Source organism: Lissotriton vulgaris, chromosome 1_1 (genome assembly GCF_964263255.1).
Source record: "Lissotriton vulgaris chromosome 1_1, aLisVul1.2, whole genome shotgun sequence".
Classification (NCBI taxonomy): Eukaryota; Metazoa; Chordata; class Amphibia; order Caudata; family Salamandridae; genus Lissotriton; species Lissotriton vulgaris.
Genome location: NC_141685.1, coordinates 250,415,583 through 250,439,386, shown reverse-complemented (window position 1 = coordinate 250,439,386; position 23,804 = coordinate 250,415,583). Strand labels below are relative to the sequence as shown.

Sequence of the window (23,804 nt, the reverse complement as noted above, 5' to 3'; positions counted from 1 at the left end):
TCAGTCATTGTGATGTGTATTTTTGGGTGTACAATAACGACCCCAAGCACCCTTCATAGTGATATTCTATAGTTGTGGTTGTGATGGGCATATTCTGGGCACTGGGACCCTGCTCTGTATATTCTGTGCCAGGCTCCGGCAATGGGAAGAAAGAGGCGGAGGCGCTCACCAGTCTGAGGGGGGCAGGGGGTAAATGAGACCCGTGAACCCGACAACAACTCCTCCGAGCACAACAGCTCCAGGGTGTGTTCACTGGAATCACAACAGTCACATAAGTTTATCATAAGAAGCCGAAATAGCTCAGTTGGGAGAGCGTTAGACTGAAGATCTAAAGGTCCCTGGTTCGATCCCGGGTTTCGGCAGATCAATTTTGTTGACTCAAACATCAACCATTACAAGTTTAGAAACTTGGGGAAGAAAACGTTGAATTAACAACAGTAACCTTTTTATTCTTCTGTCCGTCCTTCCTCCTCAATTTTTATTATTTAGGTTTTAAGCATTTTTATTGAAACAAAAGGAACATGGGGAAGGGGAGTAGGACGTTAAGGTTACATACAATACAGTGAAAAGAAAAAGAAGCGTGTGTCAGCAGTTCTGGTCAAAAGGGAGGTCGGTGGTCCAGGAGGGGAAGACATCAATTGTAAGGCAATAAGGCAATTCCTCATGTTCCCCAACCCCCCACCCAAAGCTGAGCGCGAGTAGCTTACAGCGATCCAACAAAACACAACTCAGTCCCTCCGAGCCCCCCATCCCCAGAAAAGAAAAAAGGAAAGGAAACAATACCCCAACTCCCCCGTCCAATGGCCCGTAGTAGAATAACCCGCCCCAAACAGCCTACCCCCATCCCCTAATCCCCCATTCCCTATTCGTCCTAATCCGCCGGGGCCGCCGGTGGCGTCAGCCTAAGAAGACGAAGGTACCTCGGGCAGGTGAGTTCCCGGAATTCCGTGGACAGTAGTGCCAGGAAGGGTTGCCATAGCTCCTCGAACTGATCTACATTCCCAGCCATTGTAAGCGACATCTTCTCCATACCCAATACCTGCCAGAGTCTATGTAGCCAACCAGTAATGGAGGGGACAGTGGAGGTGCGCCAGTGGACAAGGATATTCTGGACCGCTGAGCCTAGCGCAATAGCAATCTGTCTACCCCTGCGGGACTTCAACGGGTACATTAGGTCATTGGGAAGGTCCAACAAAACATACGCTGGGAAGCGCGGCAGCTCAATCTCGAAGTGCCTATCTACCTCATCCAAGACCTCCTTCCAATAAGCAGTCAGCACCGGGCAGGCCCAGAGAATGTGCGATAGGGTACCCTCCTGTCCGCAACCCCGCCAGCATCCCTTGTCGGTGTGTTTGTGCATTTCATTTAGCCTCTCCGGGGTGTAATACCAATAAGTGGACACCTTAGTAAAGGTCTCCGTAAGCCCAGTGTGGTATGCAGAATGCCTCGCCCGATATGTGATCTTGTCCCACTCCTTGTGGCTTAGTGTCCTGCCCAATTCTCTGTGCCAGCGCTCCCTCCCTGGGTTATGATAGTGGAACGTCGGGGGTTGGAGGAATTTATACAGATCGGTAATAAGCTTGGCGTCCGAGGCCCGGGTCACCAGCCACCGCTCATAAGGTGTGATTTGACGGGCTGCGACGTCACGCACTTGGGGTTGGAGAGCCCAGTGTCGGACCTGCATGTAGTGCAATCTGTCCAACTCCGTCAGGCCAAATTCCTGTCGGAGTTGTTGGAAAGGAATCACGCCCTCCGGCCCGTAAATCTGGAAAAGCGCCCTGCAGCCTGCGCTCACCCAGTGGGAAAAAGCTCCCGGCTCTAAGCCTGGGGCAAAGTCTGGGTTACCAACTATGGGCGTGAACGGTGAGGGGAAGGTAGTTAATTCACGGGGCTCGCAGACCGCGTCCCACACCCGCAGGGGGACCCGGGTGACAAAAGAGGCGTAAAGATTAGCCGGGCGATGCGCGCGGCGCAGGAATGGAACCTCCTGGAGGGTACGGCCCGCCACCGCCTGGTCTTGAAAGAGCCAGTGTTTGTCGGATTCCCACCTGCTCCACTCCACCAAATATCGGAGTTGCGCCGCCTGAAAGTATTTCCGGAGATCCGGGATATCAAGACCCCCCGGAGCGAGCGTGGAGAGAACCCTCTTCATCTGTGGCTTGCGGCCTTGCCAAACGAAACGGGAGATGTCAGCCTGCGCTTGCTGTATCCAACCCACAGGGGGCTGGAGAGGTAGAGCGCGAAAGAGGTATAGGATCTGGGGCAGCACCGTCATCTTCACCGCCGCGATACGGCCCAGCCACGAAAGCAGGCCCTTGCTCCATCGGCCGAGTTCCTCTTTAATCTTCCTGCTGAGGGAAGAGTAGTTAGCTGTAACCATTTCAGGCAGCGAAGGCGCTAGCAGGATCCCCAGGTATGGCACCGTAGACGAGGACCACTGCATGGGGAAAAGACGCTGAAGGTCTCTCCTGGTGTCCGCGGCTAGCGACACGTCCAGTGCCGCCGACTTGGCCATATTCATTTTAAAGCCGGCCACACGTGCAAAGGCATCCAGTTCCTGGACGCAGGCAGGGAGTGACCTCCTGGGGTCGTCCAGGGTCAGCAGGACATCGTCCGCGTAAAGGCTGACAGTATGGACATATTGACCCATCTTAACCCCAATAGCGTCAGGATTATTGCGAATCCTCTGGGCAAACGGCTCCATGTAGAGGGCGAACAAAAGCGGCGAGAGGGGGCATCCTTGTCTCGTACCGCGCTCGATGACAAAACTACCAGAGCTATACCCATTGACCCGTACCGACGCTGATGGTCTTTTATAACAATTGAAGACCATGGTGCGAAACTTCTCGCCGATTCCCAGTTTCCTGAGAACCAGCTCAAGGTACGGCCAATGAACTCTGTCAAAGGCCTTCTCCGCATCAACCGACAGCAACATCCGCTCCCCCGGAACGCGTGAGGCCTTTTCTAGTAGGTGCGTCACTCTCTTGGTGTTGTCAACCGTCTGTCTACCGGGTACAAAGCCAGCTTGGTCCGCCTCCACTAGGCCCGGTAGGTGTAGGCCAAGCCTGGACGCTAGAATCCCCGTATAGAGCTTAAGGTCAACATTCAAGAGTGAAATAGGCCTATACGAACCACACAAGGTCCGATCCTTCCCGGGTTTCGGAATGACCGACACAGTCGCGTTAAGAAGGTCCGGCGGGATAGCGCCAGGTTCGGAGAAGGAGTTGAACAGGCGAGTCAGGATTGGTGCCACAGCGGAGCAGAAGGTCTTATAGAACAAGGCCGTGTAGCCATCCGGGCCCGGGGCCTTACCGTGCTTCAGTCGCGCTATGGCGGAGATGACTTCCTCCACATGGATGTCCCTCTCTAGGTGGTCCGCCTGGGCGGGCTCTAGCACCGGGAGGGCCACTGACTCCAAATAGTCCTCGGCGTCCCGCGGCGAGGAGGGCTCCGCGGCATACAATGCTTCGTAGAAGCTACGAAAGGAGTCCGCCACCTCCGCGTCACCAGAAACAGTAACCCCGTCTGCACCCACTAGTTCCTTCACCACATTACGTTGCTGTGCAGCCCTGAGCCGATGGGCCAGGAGCTTACCACACCTGTCCCCCCCGTGTAAAAGGCATGCTTCAGGCGCAAAGCGGCATATTCCGCCCGATCTAGGTCTAGTGCAGACAGGAGTTGCCTCGCCGCCTTCAGCTGCCGCCAAACTCGAGGAGCCCCTGTGCGACGGTGAACCTGCTCAAGTTCCCTGACCTGCGCAGTCAGTTCGTCCCTCTTACGCTGCCGCTCCCTATTCTCGGCCGAGGAGATGGAGATAAATTCCCCCCGGAGGACCGCCTTCAAGGCCGCCCACTGCGTCGCTTGAGACGTGTCGGAGTTGCCATTGTGGACCAAATAATCCTGAATGACCTCCCCCACGCGCTTCACAACAGACTTCTTATGTAGAAGAGTATCACGAAGCCGCCACGACCCTCGAGAGGGGGAGGCAGCTGGCCATGCGAAAACGCCGGAAACCGGCGCATGGTCGGACAGGGACAGGACCCCGATGTCTGCCGCCGTGGCGGCTGCGCGTAGCGGGCCACTCACCAGGAGGTAGTCCAACCGCGAGTAAGTGCGGTGCGCATGGGAGAAATAGGAATAGTCCCTATCGGTGGGGTGCATAGCGCGCCAGAGGTCGTGCAAATCCATCTCTGCAATCCGGTCTTGCACCGCACGGGAAAGTTCCCCCGTCTGCGGGGAGCATTGTGCAGACCTGTCCATAGCCGAGTCGAAGACGATGTTCAGGTCTCCCCCCAGGACAACATGGCGATCGGGCGAGGCAGTTACCTCCACCAACACTGAATCCAGGAAACGATCCTGGTGATCATTCGGGCTATAAACGGAGCCAACCGTGAAAGCAATTCCCCCAAGTCGCATGCGGTACGCAAGAAGCCTCCCCTTTTGTTCGGCATATTTATACAGCACCTCGCCCCTGAAAGAGCTAGCTAAAATAATGGCTACGCCTGCAGTCTTGGTCGCTGCTGAGGAGAAGAATTGGGTGGGGAACTTGGCAGAGCGCAGCCTATGGCAATCCTTGGGCAGCAGATGAGTCTCCTGCAGAAGGCATATGTCCGCTTGCGTAACAGGGATAGGATCGCTCTGCGTTTCACAGGGTTATTCAGACCCTTAACGTTAAGGGTCACTACCTTTAAGGATGGCATCCCACCCGGGGAACAGAAGCGCCATGTAGCAAGCAAGGGATCAGCGGGGGGGGGCGCATGGGGCAGGCGCGCGGGAAAGGCCAAGACAGGCCGAGCGTGTGCATGGGCAACATCGGACGGGACCCCCCCAACAACAAAACAACTCGTACACCCTCCCAAAACATACTCATGGCAACTAGCCAAAACCAAAAACAAGTAGAAACACCCCATTGTCTCAGTCAAGCCCGGACGGGCAAGTCCGTAGAAACCAACCAAGTGGACGTTCAGCCACTCACCTCCAACCGCTCCCTCCCAACTCCCGGCCCCAGCCCAGCATCGTAGAGGCTAAGAATCTCTCCCCCCGGAGTGAAGTTAGGCCGTCAAGGCCACGCCATTGGAGTCAGGCAAGGTCCTGGCCGCCGTTCTCAGAGCTTCCGCCATATCCGCCCTGATGGTGGGGGAATCAGGGCGACTCGCACTCGCCGGTGATTGTCGCCTCGTCAATCTCCGTCGACTCCGTCTCTCTGGGCGCCTCCACGTCGGCGTTGCTCCGTCCTCCTCCGTGGCCGTGAGTCCCAATACTCCGCAGATGTCCTGCAGGGAGCGCAGCTGGTGTAGCGCTCCGTTCCATCTAAAGATCAGACGGAAGGGGTGTCCCCAGGAGTAGGGCGTCTCGTGTTCACGCAGAAAGTCAGTGGCAATCCTGAAGGACCTGCGCTTCTGCAGCGTGATGGCGGACAGATCTTGGTAGAGTGCCACAGGCCGCTTCCTGAAAGTTAAAGGCTGCTTCTTTTGGGCCTCTGCCATGATGCGCTCCTTCAAAGGAAAGTCGGGCAAGAACGCCGGGGGGGGGGTGCCGATGACTGGCGCTGTCGGCCCACTCTATGCGCTCTGTCGATGCGGATCGGGAAATCTGTATCTTCCCCCAAGATCTCACGGAACAAGTCCTGTAGATAGGCCACCAAATCGGTCCCCTCGTCTGCGGACGGGACACCCCGCACCCGGATGTTGTTCCGTCTGGACCTGTTCTCGAGGTCCTCGGAGTGGGCCTGGAGCTCGACACATTGCTCCCGGAGGCGGAGAACGTCCTGTTGAAGATGGACTATCTCTTCATCTCAGCGTTGGCCCGCTGTTTCCACCGTGTCAACTCGCTCGCCAAGGCCCTCTACCTCCCTGCGCACTTCGCGGACCTCGCTGGCCACTTCCTTCTTTAATGTCTGGAAATCTTCCTTGAGGGAGCTAAATAGTTCCTCCATAAAGGACCTCGTGACCGGCGGTTCGCCTCCAGTTGCGTCCGCCGAGGCCCGGGAGGATCCCGGCGACGGTTGTGTTCTGTCCCGCAGCTGCTGGGCCCTGCCAAGCATGTCCGGCAGGGTGCGGTCCCCCTTCCTCGAGCCTCCTCTGCCAGACATCGTGGCCGCTGCAGTGGGCGAGGCTCAAGTCCGGCCGCCGCAGAGGCGCCCAGTCGTCCGTGGGCACCAGATGTGGAGACCGCACCGAAAGCAGGGGTGCTGCGTCACAAGCAACAAAATGGCGGTCCGGCCCGGGCAGAGCCAGTCGCGGCACCCGACCAGGGTGGCGACCGGGGGCCAAAGTTAGGGTCTCTCCGCAGTGCACCCCTCGGGAAGTTAGTCCGGAAGCCGAGGCAAAAGTAAGCACCCGCCCGCCAAAGGCACGGGTGGAGGTCGCCAACGCCAGCTCTTCAGGGGCAAGATGGCGGCAGGGCGGGGCCAGGGAGAGCGGCCTGGGCTGGCAAGACCACCGGCGGCCCCCGGGGCACAATAAGCAAAGAAAGCCTGCAGCCAATGTCCCACACTTTCACCGGAGGGCCCATACAGGCCGGCCGCCGTGTGGATGCCTCCGGCCTTCGCCTCCAGATCCGGGGTCCGCACCACACCGTGTACCGTCGTTGCTAGCGAAGGGCCAAAGCGCCAACTCAGGTCCAAAGTCCGCTGTGCCTCGGCGACACCGGCCGCTTAGACACCGGATGGAGGGCTCTGTTATTCCTCTGAGCGCGGCGGAGCCGATCCCTCGGGATCGCCAGCTTTCAGCACCAGGCCCAGCCGAGGCGCCTGGACAGCACTGCTGTTCGCTCCGCCCCCTAGGCTCTCCTCCGTGCTTCGATCTTTGAACAAACTTTCGAAGTGCTTCCTCCGGGGCGATGAGAGTCAAAGTAGTATCAATGTGTGCACCAGGAACTCCGGCACATTCCTCTCACCAGCTGGGCAGCTGCGGGGGGAGAGAAGCGCAGAAAACGGGGCTCGAGCTGAGCCGGGCCGGAGGAGCTACGGGAGGAAGCGTCCGCTCACCCCGCCATCTTGGCCACGCCCCTGAATTTTTATTATTTAATCCTTCCGGTACCATCCCTCTGTTTGTGAGTCTCACACCTCGTGCACAGGAGCACTATCCCACAGTATGTGATGTGACTCACACACTGCAGGCACAATAAAAAATTAGCTAGTATTCGCGCCAAGAATTTTCAATTCTATTAAGGACACGGAGGCGAGGATTATGCTTCTCTTTCTTTTATTTGCTACTAACAGCAGCCAATGAAAACGTTTTGTATGCAAATAAAACTATATTTCCTATGATGCTTGTCCATACATCACATCCTGGACAGCCCTATAAGAGCCACTGCATCCTGTTTCTCTTCCTCTTTCTTTGCTCGAACCTTAACAGTCAGTAACATTAATAATTGCAGTCCAAAACCAAGGAGAGGGAATCCCAACAACCATCCTCCAACGGGGAAGAACCACATTCCAACTGGGAAGTTTACGTCTTCAAAACCAGAAGCACACCTGCTCGGTCGTCTGTTCCGAACCTGAAAGGAACGAGACAGGAAGAACCTGTAACTTTTGCTTGAAAAGCATATCAAATACATGCCGATGGGTAATTATTACCAATATAGTAATAACCGGGTGGGATAATCCTCGCCTCCGTGTCCTTAATAGAATTGAAAATTCTTGGCGCGAATGCTAGCAAATTTTTTATTCTATTACAGGACCGGAGGCTTCGTATTATGCTAGTTTAACGCTTATAATACACAACTACATTTATATCACCCACTGATTTGTGATAATTGCTGAAACAGAAATTCAGAAATCGGGACCTTGAGGTGTTTAAACATTCAGAAATAATCATAACATTAAGAACTATGGCATCAGGAGCAGACCGTGACCGGACATTTGGAATGAAATTATTCCCAGACATAATCGTCCTCAACCATATGGTTAGAATAGTCGCTGGCACCTGTTAAAATAATTTTTGTAATGCAACCAACCATTAATATATCTTGGATACTGAAGCACCTGGAACAGAATGTGCCCCAAACAGTTGGGTAGGAACCCTTGCTGCTTTATAGCAGACGCGAACCAGTAGCTATCGAGACCGCAGTAACAAGGACCTCTTGTAAATTATAAGACAGTAAATCATAAGTTGTAGCTGGAAACATGTTATACATCAGATCCTGGTAAGCTGTGATCCTGGTATGAAATGAGATGCAACTTGGTGCAAGAGCGATGCAAGTCCAAAATGAGTAGCCGATTTACAATATTTTGGAGTAGGGCAGTGCCAGAAGCCTCCTAGGTGCATTGCCCCGCATCAAAAGAAAAGAGAAGGAAGACGTCGTTTCTACAAGCTATGGCACATTCCTGTCTTATCTGCCGGTGCACAGGTGCACAAACTGCAGCCTAGTGCCAACGCATGCACCCTTACACCACGGTGCAAGCGTATCTGTGTCGTTGCCATGATTGTTTATGTGCAGGAAGACCTTCCTGCACAAAAACAATCAAAGGAGGCATATTCCGCATTCTATGTGTTACAGCACTTGTGGAAAAAAGGAATAAATGAGAAATGTAAACATTTATCCTAATTTTTTCCTTTTAAGGTCTCGCCTATGCAGCACGCATGTGCTGCATAGGCAAAAGGACCTATACCTATCGCTTCGGCTTTTAAGCCTAACAAATGCACGCGTTCCATTGCCTTCAATGGCAACGCGTGCACGTCTGGAGATTTCCTTGCGGGAGCCGCAACTCCATATGGTGGCACCATATGGTTGCATGCTCCCACAAGGAAATTGCGCAGGTCCACTCCCCCTGCTGACTAAGTACTGAACCTAACCCATAAACATGCAGCACTATGAAGTAACCATGAAGAGACACGCGGCGCTATACGACTCTCTAAATATATTTTGAGTAAGTACACGTCAACAATGTGCATCTCGGCGACTGCTTGCTCCAGTGCTCACATGTCACGACCTGACAGCCCATCAACAGGCCCGACAAAGACTTCTGAAAAGAGGGCGCGAGATTGATGTGGTCCAAAAGTCATTATAGGATCAAGTAATCTGACACTTATGGTGGCTTCGCTGACACATCAAAGCTCAGGCTAAGCGCCTTTCAACACATATGTTAAAGCCAGCCAGTAATCCTTTTTAAAAGAAGTATACATGGTACATAAGCATAAACAAACAGAATTTCATAGTTTGGATATCTCATCTACTCTTGTATTTGCGAGTAGTTCACTATACAAGATTTCCTCGGAACCTCAAGATGACTTCCTGTTTGCACCCTCCATTTTGGCAATAGGCGTACATACCTTTAGCGGAGGGGTTCCCAAAAATAATACCCTAGAGCATTAAGGTGCATGGCTTCTGGTATTTTTCTTTTTTCTCGAACGAGTAAGACCAGAATGGTGAGATGAGATGAATTTGACTTGGATGGTAGCACTGTTCTTCATTAGTTTATATTTATAATAGTATGTTAAATAAGCATAGAAGCGCGCTTGCGGAACAGGAAACTGCTAGTTCTTGAAAGGGCGCTATTAAAAAATATAAATATATACCACCACGGCACGGTCGTAAACTGCGAAACTGGCAAAACTGGGTAAATTAATTGGGGCAGAAAAACAGTTGGGTCTTTGTGAAGGGAATGTTCCTGCGAATGCGCACAGTTAATGGGTGCTACTCGCAGCCGTCTGTCGTTGAATAAACTAAGTGGCTCCATTTCCTTGCTCCTTTCTCTGTTCCCGGACATCCTGCAGTTGGGAAAGCACATGCCACAGCTGCCAATCAGAGGACATTGTGTCGCCCTACTGTCTGTCACTCAGAGCAAGTGTAGCCCCAGTGACAGCAGGGAAATGCAAATACCTGTAGCTAGATGTCATATTATATTGGGGAGGACATCTGTCTGGAGGGCAGGGTGTTGGGAGAATTAAACTATGCATCTGTGAAAACTCGGGGGGTTAAGCATTTATTTGCAACGCGTGAAATTGCCCAACTTTAAGGAGGTATGGTTTTATTTCACTCCAACCCCAGTACAAAACAGAACATCATTAGTATCATGCACGATATATTAAGAACATATTTCAGCTATCTTAGGAAAAAAAGATTAATTACTACGTCATTAGGTGTGATCCCAGAGGAAACTGTTTATTCTAGAATAAACTATGTGCTGGTTTAGCGAAACCCCACAAATTCTGTTTGTGACATTGTGGGTGGCGTACCCTTGCTGCATATGCCATGACTAATTGTTTCTGAGTGATACATTCTTTTTGGGATCATGTGGTACATGTGCATCCCTCCCTCTCTTCAGATGATACGCCATAGAAGTAGCCAGAGAAATACATGTCTCTTTGCCGGGGCCGGTTTTCGACCGATTTTGGTACAGGGCCGATTTTGTAGCTATGCTGCAAAAACCGCCCTGTAACAAAAACGGCCCTCAGGGGACAAAACCGACCTGCACCCGCGCGGCGCACTAGGGATTGCCCGGTGCCCGCTATGGCCAATCCGGCCCTGCTCCCCACTTTGAACAACCTGGCTGCTGCTGAGTGAGTGAAGGATCAGGAAGTATATGATCCTGACCCTTGAAGGATGCAAGGACATCTTAAGAATTTTCGAGGCCCAGGACAGAACGTATTTTGGGGGGGCCCTGTACAGAACAGCTTTTATGATCCAATTTCAGCCCTTTCATGCCCTCTTTCTACAGGTCACTGACAGTGCACAGGTGCACTCATCCAAATCTGAAAGTGTTTACATCTAATATTCAGGGATAATTTGTTTTCAATTTTGTAACACAGCCGCAGATCACTAATATCACAGCAAATAATCACTGTGACACCCTCCCACTTCTCAAATGTGAGGTACTATTTAATGTAAAATAAAAAATTTTTATGGAAGTTGCTTGAAACATAAACACAACATTTCTCTGCAAAATGTCTGTAATAGACTCCCAAACACCACTCACAATAAAAATAAATTAAAGGGAAACAGTATTTAAAACACTCTGTTTGAGAAATATTCAAGGTAATCAGGGCAAGATTCTTTGAAGAACAAGCATTGGCATAGCTAACATGTCTCGCTTTTGGGAGCTTATAAGTATTTAGTTATGCTGCGCAATAGCCTTGGTGCAACAACAACTGTTGCATGGCTAAACACTTATAAGGTCCCAAAGGCGAGATCTATTGGCTATGCCAATGCTTGTCTTTTTTCCATGCTGCATCTGCTTTGGGAATGCATTCGTTTTGGCGCTGCCCCAGATTTATGCTATGTTATAAATCCAGTCGTTGCTGGAATAGCTCACGGGTGGCAATGCAGATGCCGTGGACGGGTGGGGTGGCAGTGGAGCCAAGGCGGGGGAGTAGGGGGTATCGAAAATACATTTTTTTTTAAATGTTCCTTGAGGCCGGGTCTGCATCTTCTCTCCTCCTGCTCTCCCGTCTCCGACAGGAACAGGAAGCAGACAGCCAGGCTCCCTTTGTGCAGCGTTGTGATTGGTCAGAGTGCAGTGACACGGCGCTCATCCAGGGGCTGGAGGGGTGGGCATGTTCTCCATGCAGGCTTTAATGCAGTCTGCATGGAGAACAGTGAAGTGCGCATGACAAGTTTGGGCCGCCCGAGAGGGCCGACCAAACAGTCATTGCGCATCTAGGAGTGGGAAAACCTCTCCTCCCCTGCCCTGCTCGGAGAGCACAGCTGCCGCGCCCACCCGGCAGCCGCAAAGCAGCAGGACCTGAAACATAAAATGACAATAACTTCAAGTTATTGTCATTTTTTTTCTCACTGCTTAAAAGCAGTGGGTCGACGCTCCTCCACCATAGCCGACGAGGAGCCGCCACTGTGTAAATCTGGGGCAATGTCAAAAACCATGGGTGTTGCTTGGGAATATATGGCAGAAACCATAGAAAATGTGTGAGGTTTCAGTGGATATTTTTTATTTGCGCATCACCAAATAAACTGTCTCTATTGTATTTAATCTTTCTTTTCATCACACTTTGGAATTACGTAAAAATGGGCTTTATTTTTTGTTTCCTAACTGGTGGTGAATTTTTTATATTTGTGCAGTTCAATAATATCTGTTTGAATTTTATTTTGTGTTGGAAAAAATCAGACTCTCTGTGTGCATGCAGGCATTACAATGCAACTTTTACAATGCACTACCATTACAACGCAACTTTTACAACGCAGGATCCATTACAACGCATGCCTTTACAACGCATGACTTTACTTAGCAGATGCTATTACAACGCATGCCATTACAACGTAAGTATAGGTAAGTATATAATTTTATTTTTTATTTTATTTGATTCATAACATTATTTAATTATTTTAATTAATATTATAAATAAATAAATATATTAATTTATGTATTTTTATGAAATAAATTAAATATATACATTTAAGAAATTTTAAAAAATAAGTATGAGTATAGGAGTATATGTTTTGGGGTACTGAGGGATACAGGGGTATTTTTAGGGTTCAGGGCTAGGTTTGGGTTATGGGGTACAGGGGTATTTTTAGGGTTCAGTGCTTGGTTTGGGTTATGGGATACAGGGGTATTTTTAGGGTTCAAGGCTAGGTTTGGGTTATGGGATACAGGGGTATTTTTAGGGTTCAGGGCTAGGTTTGGGTTATGGGGTACAGGGGTATTTTTAGGGTTCAGGGCTCGGTTTGGATTATGGGATACAGGGGTATTTTTAGGGTTCAGGGCTAGGTTTGGGTTATGGGATACAGGAGTATTTTTAGGGTTCAGGGCTAGGTTTGGGTTATGGGATACAGGGGTATTTTTAGGGTTCAGGGCTAGGATTGGGTTATGGGGTACAGGGGTATTTTTAGGGTTCAGGGCTAGGTTTGGGTTATGGGGTACAGGGGTATTTTTTAGGGTTTAGGGCTAGGTTTGGGTTATGGGGTACAGGGGTATTTTTAGGGTTCAGGGCTAGGTTTGGGTTATGGGGTACAGGGGTATTTTTAGAGTTCAGGGCAAGGTTTGGGTTATGGGACACATGAGTATTTTTAGGGTTCAGGGCTAGGTTTGGGTTATGGGATACAGGGGTATTTTTAGGGTTCAGGGCTAGGTTTGGGTTATGGGGTACAGGGGTATTTTTAGGGTTCAGGGCTAGGTTTGGGTTATGGGGTACAGGGGTATTTATAGGGTTTAGGGCTAGGTTTGGGTTATGGGGTACAGGGGCATTTTTAGGGTTCAGGGCTAGGTTTGGGTTATGGGGTACAGGGGTATTTTTAGGGTTCAGGGCAAGGTTTGGGTTATGGGGTACAGGGGTATTTTTAGGGTTCAGGGCTAGGTTTGGGTAATGGGGTACAGGGGTATTTTTAGGGATCAGGGCTAGGTTTTGGTTATGGGGTACAGGGGTATTTTTAGGGTTTAGTTTTTAAAATAGTACTTTATATAATTTAAATAAATTAATGTAAGTTATTTTAATATTAATTTAAAAAAGCACACTTAAAAATTAATTAATAAAAAAATAAGTAAATATTTATTAATTATATTTAAAAAATAATGTAATTACCTATACTTACGTTGTAATGGCTTGCGTTGTAATAGCATCTGCTATGTAATGTCATGCGTGTAAAGGCATGCGTTGTAATGGATCCTGCATTGTAAAAGTTGCGTTGTGATGGTATGCATTGTGAAAGTATGCGTTGTAACTTCATACATCCAGACTGGCACAGTGTTCACTCTACCAAATCCTCTCAATTTGTATCAAGAGAAAGGAAAGTAACCATGATCTCCAAATTAAAATAATAAGCTACAGTTTGTCAGAAAATATACCCCTGTCTTTAATGCACAGCAAATGTGACACAAAACACAACTTTTCAGGCATCTTTATTGCGCACTCACCTTCTGAATTCAGGCATGGTCCTTTTGAGGGCTGCAGCACCTTCCACTACTTGCAGCGCCTACGTGAGCAATATAAATCAAAAGAATAAAAGTAGAAAAAATAATAATAATAATTAAACTTAGCAGCGGGTTGCCATATTGCAATAGCATTGTACAGAGGGTACCGTTATTTAAATTTCCATCATGAACGACATGTTTAGAAGCATTGGTGGCCATCTTGGGATGGTAAAGTAACGGCACATTAGTGACAATACCATTCCAAGATAGCTGTGTAGTTTAGGAGCAATGGCAGCACAGGATGCGGCGGATTGCAAATGAACCGAGGCGCAAGCGAGCGACCTGGGAGCTGCAGAATGCTTTAAAAACAAAATACAAAAGTGAAGAAACAAAATGAAAGGGGACCCAGAAAAAGTAACAAAATGGAAGCCTGTAGAACTGGCTCCCAGCCCTGGCACTGAAGGGCACTCATTGTCAGACAGATGTGCACATGTGATCAGGCCAAAAGCGCCACTCAAAGGTTATGGAGCCAATAGCTCAGTGAGCTGATAAACAGCCAGACGCGGTATGCTGTCATGGACCGACATACAGTGTGGCTAACACTGGAACTAACCAATGGCAGAAGAGGGCTGGCCAACCTCCATTGACCCGCTGACCATTTCAGCGACTCCTCTCTGCGTTTCCACTGAGTTTTCTGCTTTCTGCTTTTTTGATGTGGGGTCCCTCTTCCCCTGCACACAATTAGTCAATATTACACCCCTACAGCATCTCTATTCAGAGAGAGCACCTGACTTGTCACTGCAATAGCCTATTTAATGCTGTGCCGAAATCTTCCAAGCTGCAGTAAACTCAAATCGCAGTGGCAGTTCCGCCATAGGAGATGAGGAGCATGCCCCCCCACACTGCTGCACAGAAAGCGTGAAAAAAATGATAATAGAGCGTAACTGCTTCTAATTGGCTGCAGTGAGGAGTGGCAACTTCAGGTTGAGGTGGGTATGTTGATTTGCTACCTTGCTACAGCCAGACCGACATGCGCAATTCAAACCTCTCCAGCCCCACTATCTTAGACAGCTGGGTGTGAGAGTAGTCGCAGGCCTCCAGGGCCTTCTGGAGCGCAGAGCCAACCTGCTCCATCCAATCCAGATGCTTCATTCATGCTGCTTAACAGCATGAGAGCTGTGCCTTGATTGGATTTTTTTTGGAAAATTTCTTTATTTGCAAGTTAGGTCACTGTATATTGTATAGACATTCGTACAGTAGTTCTCCACGTTGTGACATATATTTCAGTATACATTGCAAACATTTCCATTTTCCATTTTCTGCGTTCACTAACATCCCAACTCCCTTAAAGCCACCCCGTTCCCCCCCCCCCCCCCCCCCCCCGGCACTCAACATTCCACATAACAGCAATGTATTGGTTTTGCATCAATGTGTACAATACAATATGTATCCAGTAGGGTACCGATCCCCGTTTGCATCATAAATGCGTATCAGATCATTCCCAGTGTGTCTGCAACTCAGCTCCCGTGTACATTCGGTCACGGGCGTAGTATCCCCCTGTGAGAGATGACAGACTCAGACTAGTCCTCTTGGTCCTGCACACCTTGCTCGAATTCTATGAGTAGGGCGTTCCATTCCATTGAGATGGGATGTTTCCTAAGGCCTCTACGCTCTTCCCTGCCTAGTTCCTGTCCCTCGGCCTTGCCCCACCTGACCACCTCCCTGCCCCAGGGCTCTATGTCTGGCGGCCTTGCCGACTTCCATCTCATCGCCACTGACCTCTTCGCTATTAGCAATGCCAGATCCACAAATCTGGACTCCACACTTCTCTTTTTCTCTTTGTGTCCTATCCCCAGCATGCAATAAGAGGCAGATGTGTAGGGTCTATCCGGTACTATATCATTCAGTATGTGATGTATCGTGGCCCAGTAGTGTCCCAGCTTAGGGCATTCTCAGAACATGTGTAACATGCCTGCGTCTTCCTGCCGGCATCTGGGGCAAGTATCGGGCGCAGTCGGGAACATTATGTGAATTCTTCGAGGAGTCAAGTATGCCCTGTGTATAATCATCAATTGTATAAATTTAAACCTGGGGTTCCGAGACACTTTCTTCGGCAATTTCAATACCAGGTCCCATTCTTTGACGCTCAACGCCACTTCCAGGTCCTCCTCCCATCTCAATTTCAGGGGTTGTAGGGGGTCAGCCCTGCCCTCCCGTATCCCAGCAGTCAACCATTTGGTCAAGTGTCCGCCCGCCCCCATGAGGTACTGCATAGTGATCAGCGTGTTGATGGTGGGCTCCACCCCGTCCCCCGCCCAATGGGTGCCTATGTAGTGTGCCAATTGTGCATGCTGCAGAAAGAGCGCCCTTGGCGCCTGGTGAAGCCTGGCGAATTCCTCATATGGCAATAGCCTGTTATCCGAGAAGAAATCCCCGATTTGTGTTATCCCCGCCTCCTGCCACACCCGTAGTCTTCTTTCCGTCATCGGACCCGTCCCCAGCGGTATGCCCAGCAGTGGTATCGAGGGTGCATAATTCGACCGCCCATTTGTATACCTGACCGCCCTCTTCCAGTACACGAGGGCCAGTTTGAGTAGGGGTGAAGTCGACGCCGGTGCCTTGGCCCCTGGCAGTAACAGCCGATGTATGACCCCCCGGAGTCTGTCGTCCTCTGTCATGTTCAGTTCGTGTAAATTGCGGCCAGCCAACCAATAAGCTAGCCATTGCAGTTGGCACGCACAGCTGTAAGCGAATAAATCAGGCACTCCCAAGCCGCCCCTATCCGTGGGTAGCTGCAGCCGGGTCATACTTATGCGTCTCCTGCCCTTCCCCCATATTAGGTCGAGCAATAGAGTGTTAAGTTTCTTAAAATAAGGCATAGGGATAGAGACTGGTAGATTCATGAAGAAGTATAGGAGACGCGGCAGTACCACCATTTTTGATATAGCCACCCTCCCTGCCACCGATAGCGGTAAAGTAGTCCAGAACTGTACCCGATCAGTAAGGTTGGTCAGTGCTCGCCCCAGGTTCCCGTCCAGCAGGTCCTGTGGTTGCCGGTATATCTGGAGACCCAGGTACTTGAATGTTACAGGCGCCACCTGGAAACAGTGCGGCGGAAACTGAACATGAGTTCACGCCTCCGAAAGCCAAACCCATACGACTTTGTCTCATTAATGGCGAGGCCCGATAACTCGCGGAAAGCCTCAAAGACCCGCGGCAGCGGTGTCACTGGGTAATTTATGTCTCTGAGGAAGAGCAGTATGTCGTCGGCATACGCCGATATGACATGATGGGTATTGAGCCTAGTAATCCCCACCGCAGCCGCCATAGTTCTGACTTTCAGCATTAGGGGCTCCAGGGCGATTATAAACAGCAGTGGCGAGAGAGGGCACCCCTGCCTTGTGCCTCTCGCTATGTCTATCCGATCAGTGATGCAGTTGTTGGTCCGAACCCGTGCCGTAGGCTTCCGGTACAACAGAGATACCCAGTCTATAAATCCGGCGGGCAACCCAAATTTGGTCATGGCCGCGAACATGTAGTCCCACCTGAGTGTATCAAACGCCTGCCGTAGGTCCAGCGAGATACAACCCTCGGTGACACTTCCCCCTGCGGTGGGAGACATTAGTTGGTGGAGCCTTCGCAGATTTAGTGCTGTGCTCCTGTTCGGGACGAACCCGCATTGATCGGGGTGTACCATTTCTTGGATGTGTTGAGACAGGCGCACCGCCAGTATCTTACTGAGTATTTTGGAGTCAGTGTTCAAAAGTGATAGTGGTCTGTAGTTGTCAGGTCTCAAAGCATCCCTACCCGGTTTCTGAAGGGAGACAATTAGGGCTTGCAGTGTCGTGTCGGGTAGGCCATCGCTTTTCAGTGCCTCGTTATACACCTCATGCAGGCGGGGGGCCAGTAGGTCTATGTATGTTAAGTAAAACTCCGCCGGGAGTCCATCTGACCCGGGTGCCTTGTTTCTAGGCAGAGCCCTAATCGCCATTCTAATTTCCGCTACCGTAATGGGTTTCGCCAGCTCCTCGCCATGGGCCGCGCTCAGTTGAGGAACGCATACATCGGAGAGGAAGTCCTCTAACGCCGGTTCCGAGAGTCGAGGGTGCGGGCCGTACAGTGCAGCGTAGTAACGCCGGAACGTCGCGTGGATTTCCCGCTGCCCTTGCACTAAGTCCCCTGAGGGCCCCTGGATCTCCATGATAGGGGCAGCTGCCGGTGCGTCCCTGGTCAGGCGCGCCAGCAGCGCACCCGCCCTGTCCGCCTGTGCGTGTTGTCGTGTGGTGTATTCCCTATAGTCGAGAACCCTCAATTCCTCTAGAAGTTCTGCATACCATATATTAGCCTCCTGTAGTTGTGTGAGGGCGCCGCCCGTGCCTGCGGCCTCGATTTCCAGTGCCGTTAAACTGCTTTCTATCTCTCGCAGTCTCCTCAGTACCTGGTGTTTGATGCCTACCTTGGTGCCCATGGCCACCCCGCGAATGGTCGCCTTGAAAGCGTCCCACTCGACCTTCCTGGAGCTTGCTGTACCCGTGTTTTCCGTGAAGTAGTGTGTGGTAGCATCTGATAGGGTGGGCTTAAAAATCGAGTCTTCGAGGAGGCCTGGGGACAGCCGCCATGTCGGTATCGGGGTAGGTATTCTTCCCCATGACAGGGACAATTCCACCGGATTGTGGTCCGAGAGCGTCTTCCCCATATGTCCTACCTGCACAATTGACGGCGTAAGTGTCTTGGAGCAAAAGATGCGATCTATCCTGGTGTGGAGGTTGTGTGGTGGGGAGTAGAATGTGTATTCCCTGTGTGCTGTATGTAGTGCCCGCCATGAGTCAACTAGGTCCCATCCCTCAGCCCAATGTGCCAATGCCTCTGCCTGTTTTCTACTCTCAGCTGCGTGCAGAGGGGGGTGAGATCTGTCGAGCGTGAGGTCCAGTACCGCGTTGCAGTCTCCACCTATAATCCAATCATACTCCACCCAATCCGTTAGTGCTCTACCCAGTTCCACAAAGAACTGCGATTGCCCCATGTTCGGGGCATACAAGCAGCCAAGCACCACACACACACCATTCAGCAATCCCTTAGCAAGCACGGAGCGGCCTTCCCTGTCTATCTTAGAGTCAAGGAGCTTAAACGGGACCGAGTTGTTAATCCAAATGGCCGCCCCCCGGGAAAATGCAGAGTACTTAGTGGCGAGGAGCTGGCCCCTCCATTTCCGCAACATTTTGGCCCCCTCTGATTCATTCAGGTGCGTCTCCTGCAGGAATGCTATGTGTACCCTCCGCCTACGCAGTTGTGCCAGAACTCTGTGCCTTTTGTGTACTGAGCCCAGTCCCCGTACATTCCAAGTGCAGACCACATAATCATTAGGGGACGACATTACCCTGGATATCCTCAAAATGTTCCAAAACCATTGTCCATATCATCATTGACCACAAAATGGAAGTTTTTAGTGCCACGTTTGCAAACATCACCCCAACTCTTAGGTCCCCCTCTACAACCTCAGAGGACCAAACCGTAACACCCAACATGGGTATAGAAATCTTGGAACCGTGCCTAGGCTTGGAGGTGTGAGCCCAGTCAAACATTCACAACAAAGTACGTTCAAAAGTCTCGTAACCATTGTCCCCTAGGTTCAAAGGTGTCCCAGGTTCCTGGTTCCCCCCCCCCCCTTTGTCAAATGAGAGCTTCCGCTACTTTACCAGTCCGTCGCTGCAGGGGTTACGATCACATGTCTGCCGCCATCTGTGCAGTAATTTGGGGAAACAGCTGAATGCTTCCATCCGTGTCCGAGGCCGCTGTGTGGGAACTCGTCCGACTCTCCGATGGAGATCCGTTGAGCTCGTCATGTTCCGCCAGTGCGTTGGTGGTTAGTCGTGCTACCGCTGCCGAGCCGTCTTCTACCTCCTCCTGGTCTGGATGTCCCACGTCGGCCCCTCCGTGTCCGGGTGACTAGGGCGACCCTGGGGCTCTGTCCGGCTGTCCGTCCTCTGTGTTTCCGGCACCTCCTGTTCTCCGTGTGAGGGGTGCACTGGGGTGAGCGTAACCTCCAGCCACTCCGAAGCCTCCTCCGGATTGTCGAAAAAGTAAGTTCTGTGGTCGTGAATGACTCTGAGGCGTGCCGGGTAGAACAGGGCATATTTTATATTTCGCTCCCGCAATGATTTCTTCACTCCCCAGAAAGAAGCTCTGGCCCTTTGCACTGCTTGCGTGAAGTCTGGGTATATGGATACTGAGTGGTTCTCAAATTTTATGGGGCCCTTTTCCCTTGCGGCCTGCAGGATGGCGTCTCTGTCCTTAAAGTGGAGCAGGCGTGCTATCAAGGGGCGAGGGGCAGCCCCCGGTTTCGGTGGTCTGGGAGGGACTCTGTGTGCCCTTTCCACGCTGTACATCTGGGTGAGGTCCGCCGGGTCTGCTACGGTCTTTAGCCATTCCTCTACAAAGCGGGTCGGATTTTTCCCCTCACTCCGTTCCGGCACGCCCAAGATGCGTACATTGTTGCGTCTCGAGCGCCCTTCCGCATCGTCAACTCTTTCCCTCAGGTGTTGCATTTGCTTCTCCAGATTTTCCAATCTCGTGGAGTGTTCCGTTTGCTGGGGTATCAAATCGGCAAGTGCGAGTGTCTGCTCCAACACTTTCTCCGCCAGCTTCTTATGATCGTCTTTAAGTAGCGACAGGCCGGTTGACATCGTATCCATACGAATTTCGAGAGCCTCTCTGGATGCCCGGATCTCCGACAGTATGAGGTCCAACTTAGCCTCTTGGGAGGTAGTACCCGTGGGCGGAATCGCGTCGTCATTTGAGGATGCCAGCGGATCCTCCGATCCAGACGCCTGCGCGCCACCACGAGGGATTCTGTGCCGCCCCATCTTGCACCTCCACCACGTACACCGCGGGCGGTATGTCGTCGCCCTGTCTTCCTTCCCCTACTATTTCCGGTCTCTCACCGCCGGGCCGGGCCAGGTGTGGGTAGTGCCGTGTAATTGTGCACCTCAGGGGGTAGTCTGACGCCTCGGCCCACCGTGCGACCAGCGGCGCCAGGCACGCCAGTGGTCAGTCCAGGATCTCCGGCCCACCTCTCAGCCAAGCCAGGTGTAGTGTCGTGTTCTGAGTGGCGTGGAGCGCAAGGTGATAAGCCCTCCGAGTCAAGGGTGTCCAGGTTTCTGCAGGTCCGAGCCAGTCCGCAAATCTATCGCAAATCTATCGCGTGGCTCCAGTAACTGACTGGCGATTAGCCCCCTTCAGCCCTGGGATGAGGTGTAACTGTTCCGGCGTTATTGATGCCTGAATGGGATTCCCGGTACCCTCAGGGATAGGCCACCATCGCTGCAGCCCATACGGCCCTATCACTGGAGCCGGCCGTGCAGGAAGCTGTCCCTCCGGTGCGTGGCAGACTGCGCATCCCAATATCCATTAGGCCGACATGCAGGCCCGCCTAGCAAGGACTGACCCGCCTCAGCAGCAGGCGCGTGACCCCCGCCAGTGGCTCCGGCTGTCTCCCTACTCGTGGGGGCTCGTTGTGCTCCTCCGGGCGTCAGACACTGCCTGTGCCGTGGTCCGCCGTCCCGCCCGATCCGGCCATCACCATCCCCGCTCACCTCGTACAGGCCTGTCTATCTCCTGGTCGTGGCCCTCTGCAGCGGATAGCTCCGTGGGTCATGCGCTGGCCGTAATTCAAGCTCCGCGCGCCCCACCGTGCTCCGGGTTCAGACTCCCCTAGCCGCCGGCGGCTTCCCGGCACGTTCCGACCTCCTCCGGTCAATCCGCGGGTGTCGCTGTAGCAGTGTGATCGTTGGTGTTGCTCCGGTGTGGTCAGAGCCCCAGGGTCCACTCCGCCGTGCTCGGCGATTCCACACAGCCGTGCGCGCCGCACTTCCGGTCCGCCCGCCAGACCACTGTGGGCCGCGGTCTCCTGGGCAGCAGTAGGCCTCTCTTCCTGTGTGCGACGTCCTTAGTCAGCAGCTCTCTACCAGGGTTCCCGGCGCCGTCAGCCAGGCCCCGGCAGCGCAGATCAGGTTCGGCGAGTATCAGGAGAGGGGGTTAGGGGCCAGATCCCACTATCATAGGATAATTGCCAGGATTATAGGGGAAGCTAGGACGGAGCTCTTCTAACTCACGTCCACCATGTTCGGCTGTTGGCCACGCCCCCCCCTGTGCCTTGATTGGATAAAGGAGTTGTCTGTAGGGTCTCGTGCTCTGACTGATAGTAGAGTACGTGCTGCTGAGGACATGCTAAAGAACAATGAAGACATGCTGCAGGCAGTGTAAGGTAAGTGAAACTTAAGGGTCCATTAGGATGTCGGGCGGGGGCAGGACCACGGTGCTGCGGAAAAAACGCCTTTTTCTGCCCGCGAGCAGCGGTACTCACGTCTGCCATATTAATATAGCAAAACATAGGTCATTTCCTGTCCGCCGCGGAGCGACGTGCACCGCCATCAAAGTGCACCCGCCACCGCGGCATTGTGAGCCAATGGAGACTCACCACCGTGCTGAATGACGTCCGCCCGGCTCCACAAATTAGGATGGCCCAAACAGGCAGAATCACTGCAGCGGAGACACCGCCCAACCAGACACAGCGGAAACTCGATAGCGGAGCGCCATAGCACAGACCCGGTCGTTACCACCCGGTCATGAACGCCATGGACCCAGCCCTACATATGCATCCGATCATGTACCTGCTACTGCACTACCATCAAATGGGCCGCCGCGGACGACGACGCAGGTACGCAAATACACAAATGCAACACACAACACACGGGCTGACACAGGGTCCAAGTCCACCACAGACACCCTGCTGGGAGTCACAACACATCCACAAGGGCACCCCTACATCACCCACCTGCCAACAAGTCCCCCCTCTGCATCTTGGACATACATCGACCGTGACTTAGCAGCAACGTCCCGCTCCCGGTCACGTCACCGTAGCGGTCAACACATGCGCACAATGCAGAAGGCAGGGCCACTACAAGACATGGGCAGGGCACAGAGACCACAGGGATACACCACCCCCAACCACACATCAACACATACCAGCAAGTCACAGGCCAGGTGCCCATCCTGTGCACCCCCATGCACAGTAACAAGCACAGGAACAAGCAAGCACGATACACACCCTGCACCACACAACAGACAACGAGGGAGACAGCCACTGCATGAGTGGCTGACAAGGATTACAAAGCACCAGTGCTACACACACTCAAGGCTGACAATACTTCCCAGCACATAGACACACCCTGGGTGTATCCACAAACAGAACACACACACAGGGTAGCCTGAACAGATGACTGCCCAAAACTACACACAAACACCACAGGAACACACACACACACCCCAACAGAAGCAGACATACCCTGCCAACCAAACTGTGGAAAGGCAATGGGAGTACAAACACAACATGAGTGCACAACATGATCTCTCACGAACAAAACACACACACAGCATACCACAAATCACACAAGAATTGCACCTGCACAGAACTACACTGCCACATCAAACAAACCACACATGCACATGAAAGCACAAATCAACAAACACAAAAGGACATCAGGGGATGCACATCAGGCAATGCCAAGTCCACATACACACAGCACTGCATGCACAACAAGCAGTGTGTGCACAACAAGCACAACAGCAAAACACAGACATGACTGACACAACCTCAACACACACACCACAAATCAGCACAGCACACCCAGGAAGTGAAGCAACACCACAGCCAACACACAGACATCCAACGCAACAACAACAGGATGCACCACGCTGGGATACAAGAGCACAACCAGCTACACCAGAACACTGGTAAATGTAAAGAAGGGGTCCCCGTGAGGAGAACGTTTAAACACACAAGAACACACTTATAAGTTTAAATGAAGATAAGAAGTTGATTCTAAAGAGAAGGTTGTAGTTTATTCAACAACACTACATTTAGATTTAATGAAACATTTTTACAATCACTTTAAGGAGAGTGAAAAATTCGAAAATTGAAAAAGCCCCAAGTTGGGAA

The 23,804-nt window shown here is 51.7% G+C and overlaps 1 non-coding gene across 1 annotated transcript; it reads left to right on the top strand.

Moving 5' to 3' along the window:
- Window positions 1-289: 289 nt before the first annotated feature.
- Window positions 290-362, top strand: TRNAF-GAA (transfer RNA phenylalanine (anticodon GAA)). The gene has a single exon. It is a non-coding gene; the product is annotated as a tRNA-Phe (tRNA).
- The last annotated feature ends 23,442 nt before the right edge of the window (window positions 363-23,804 follow it).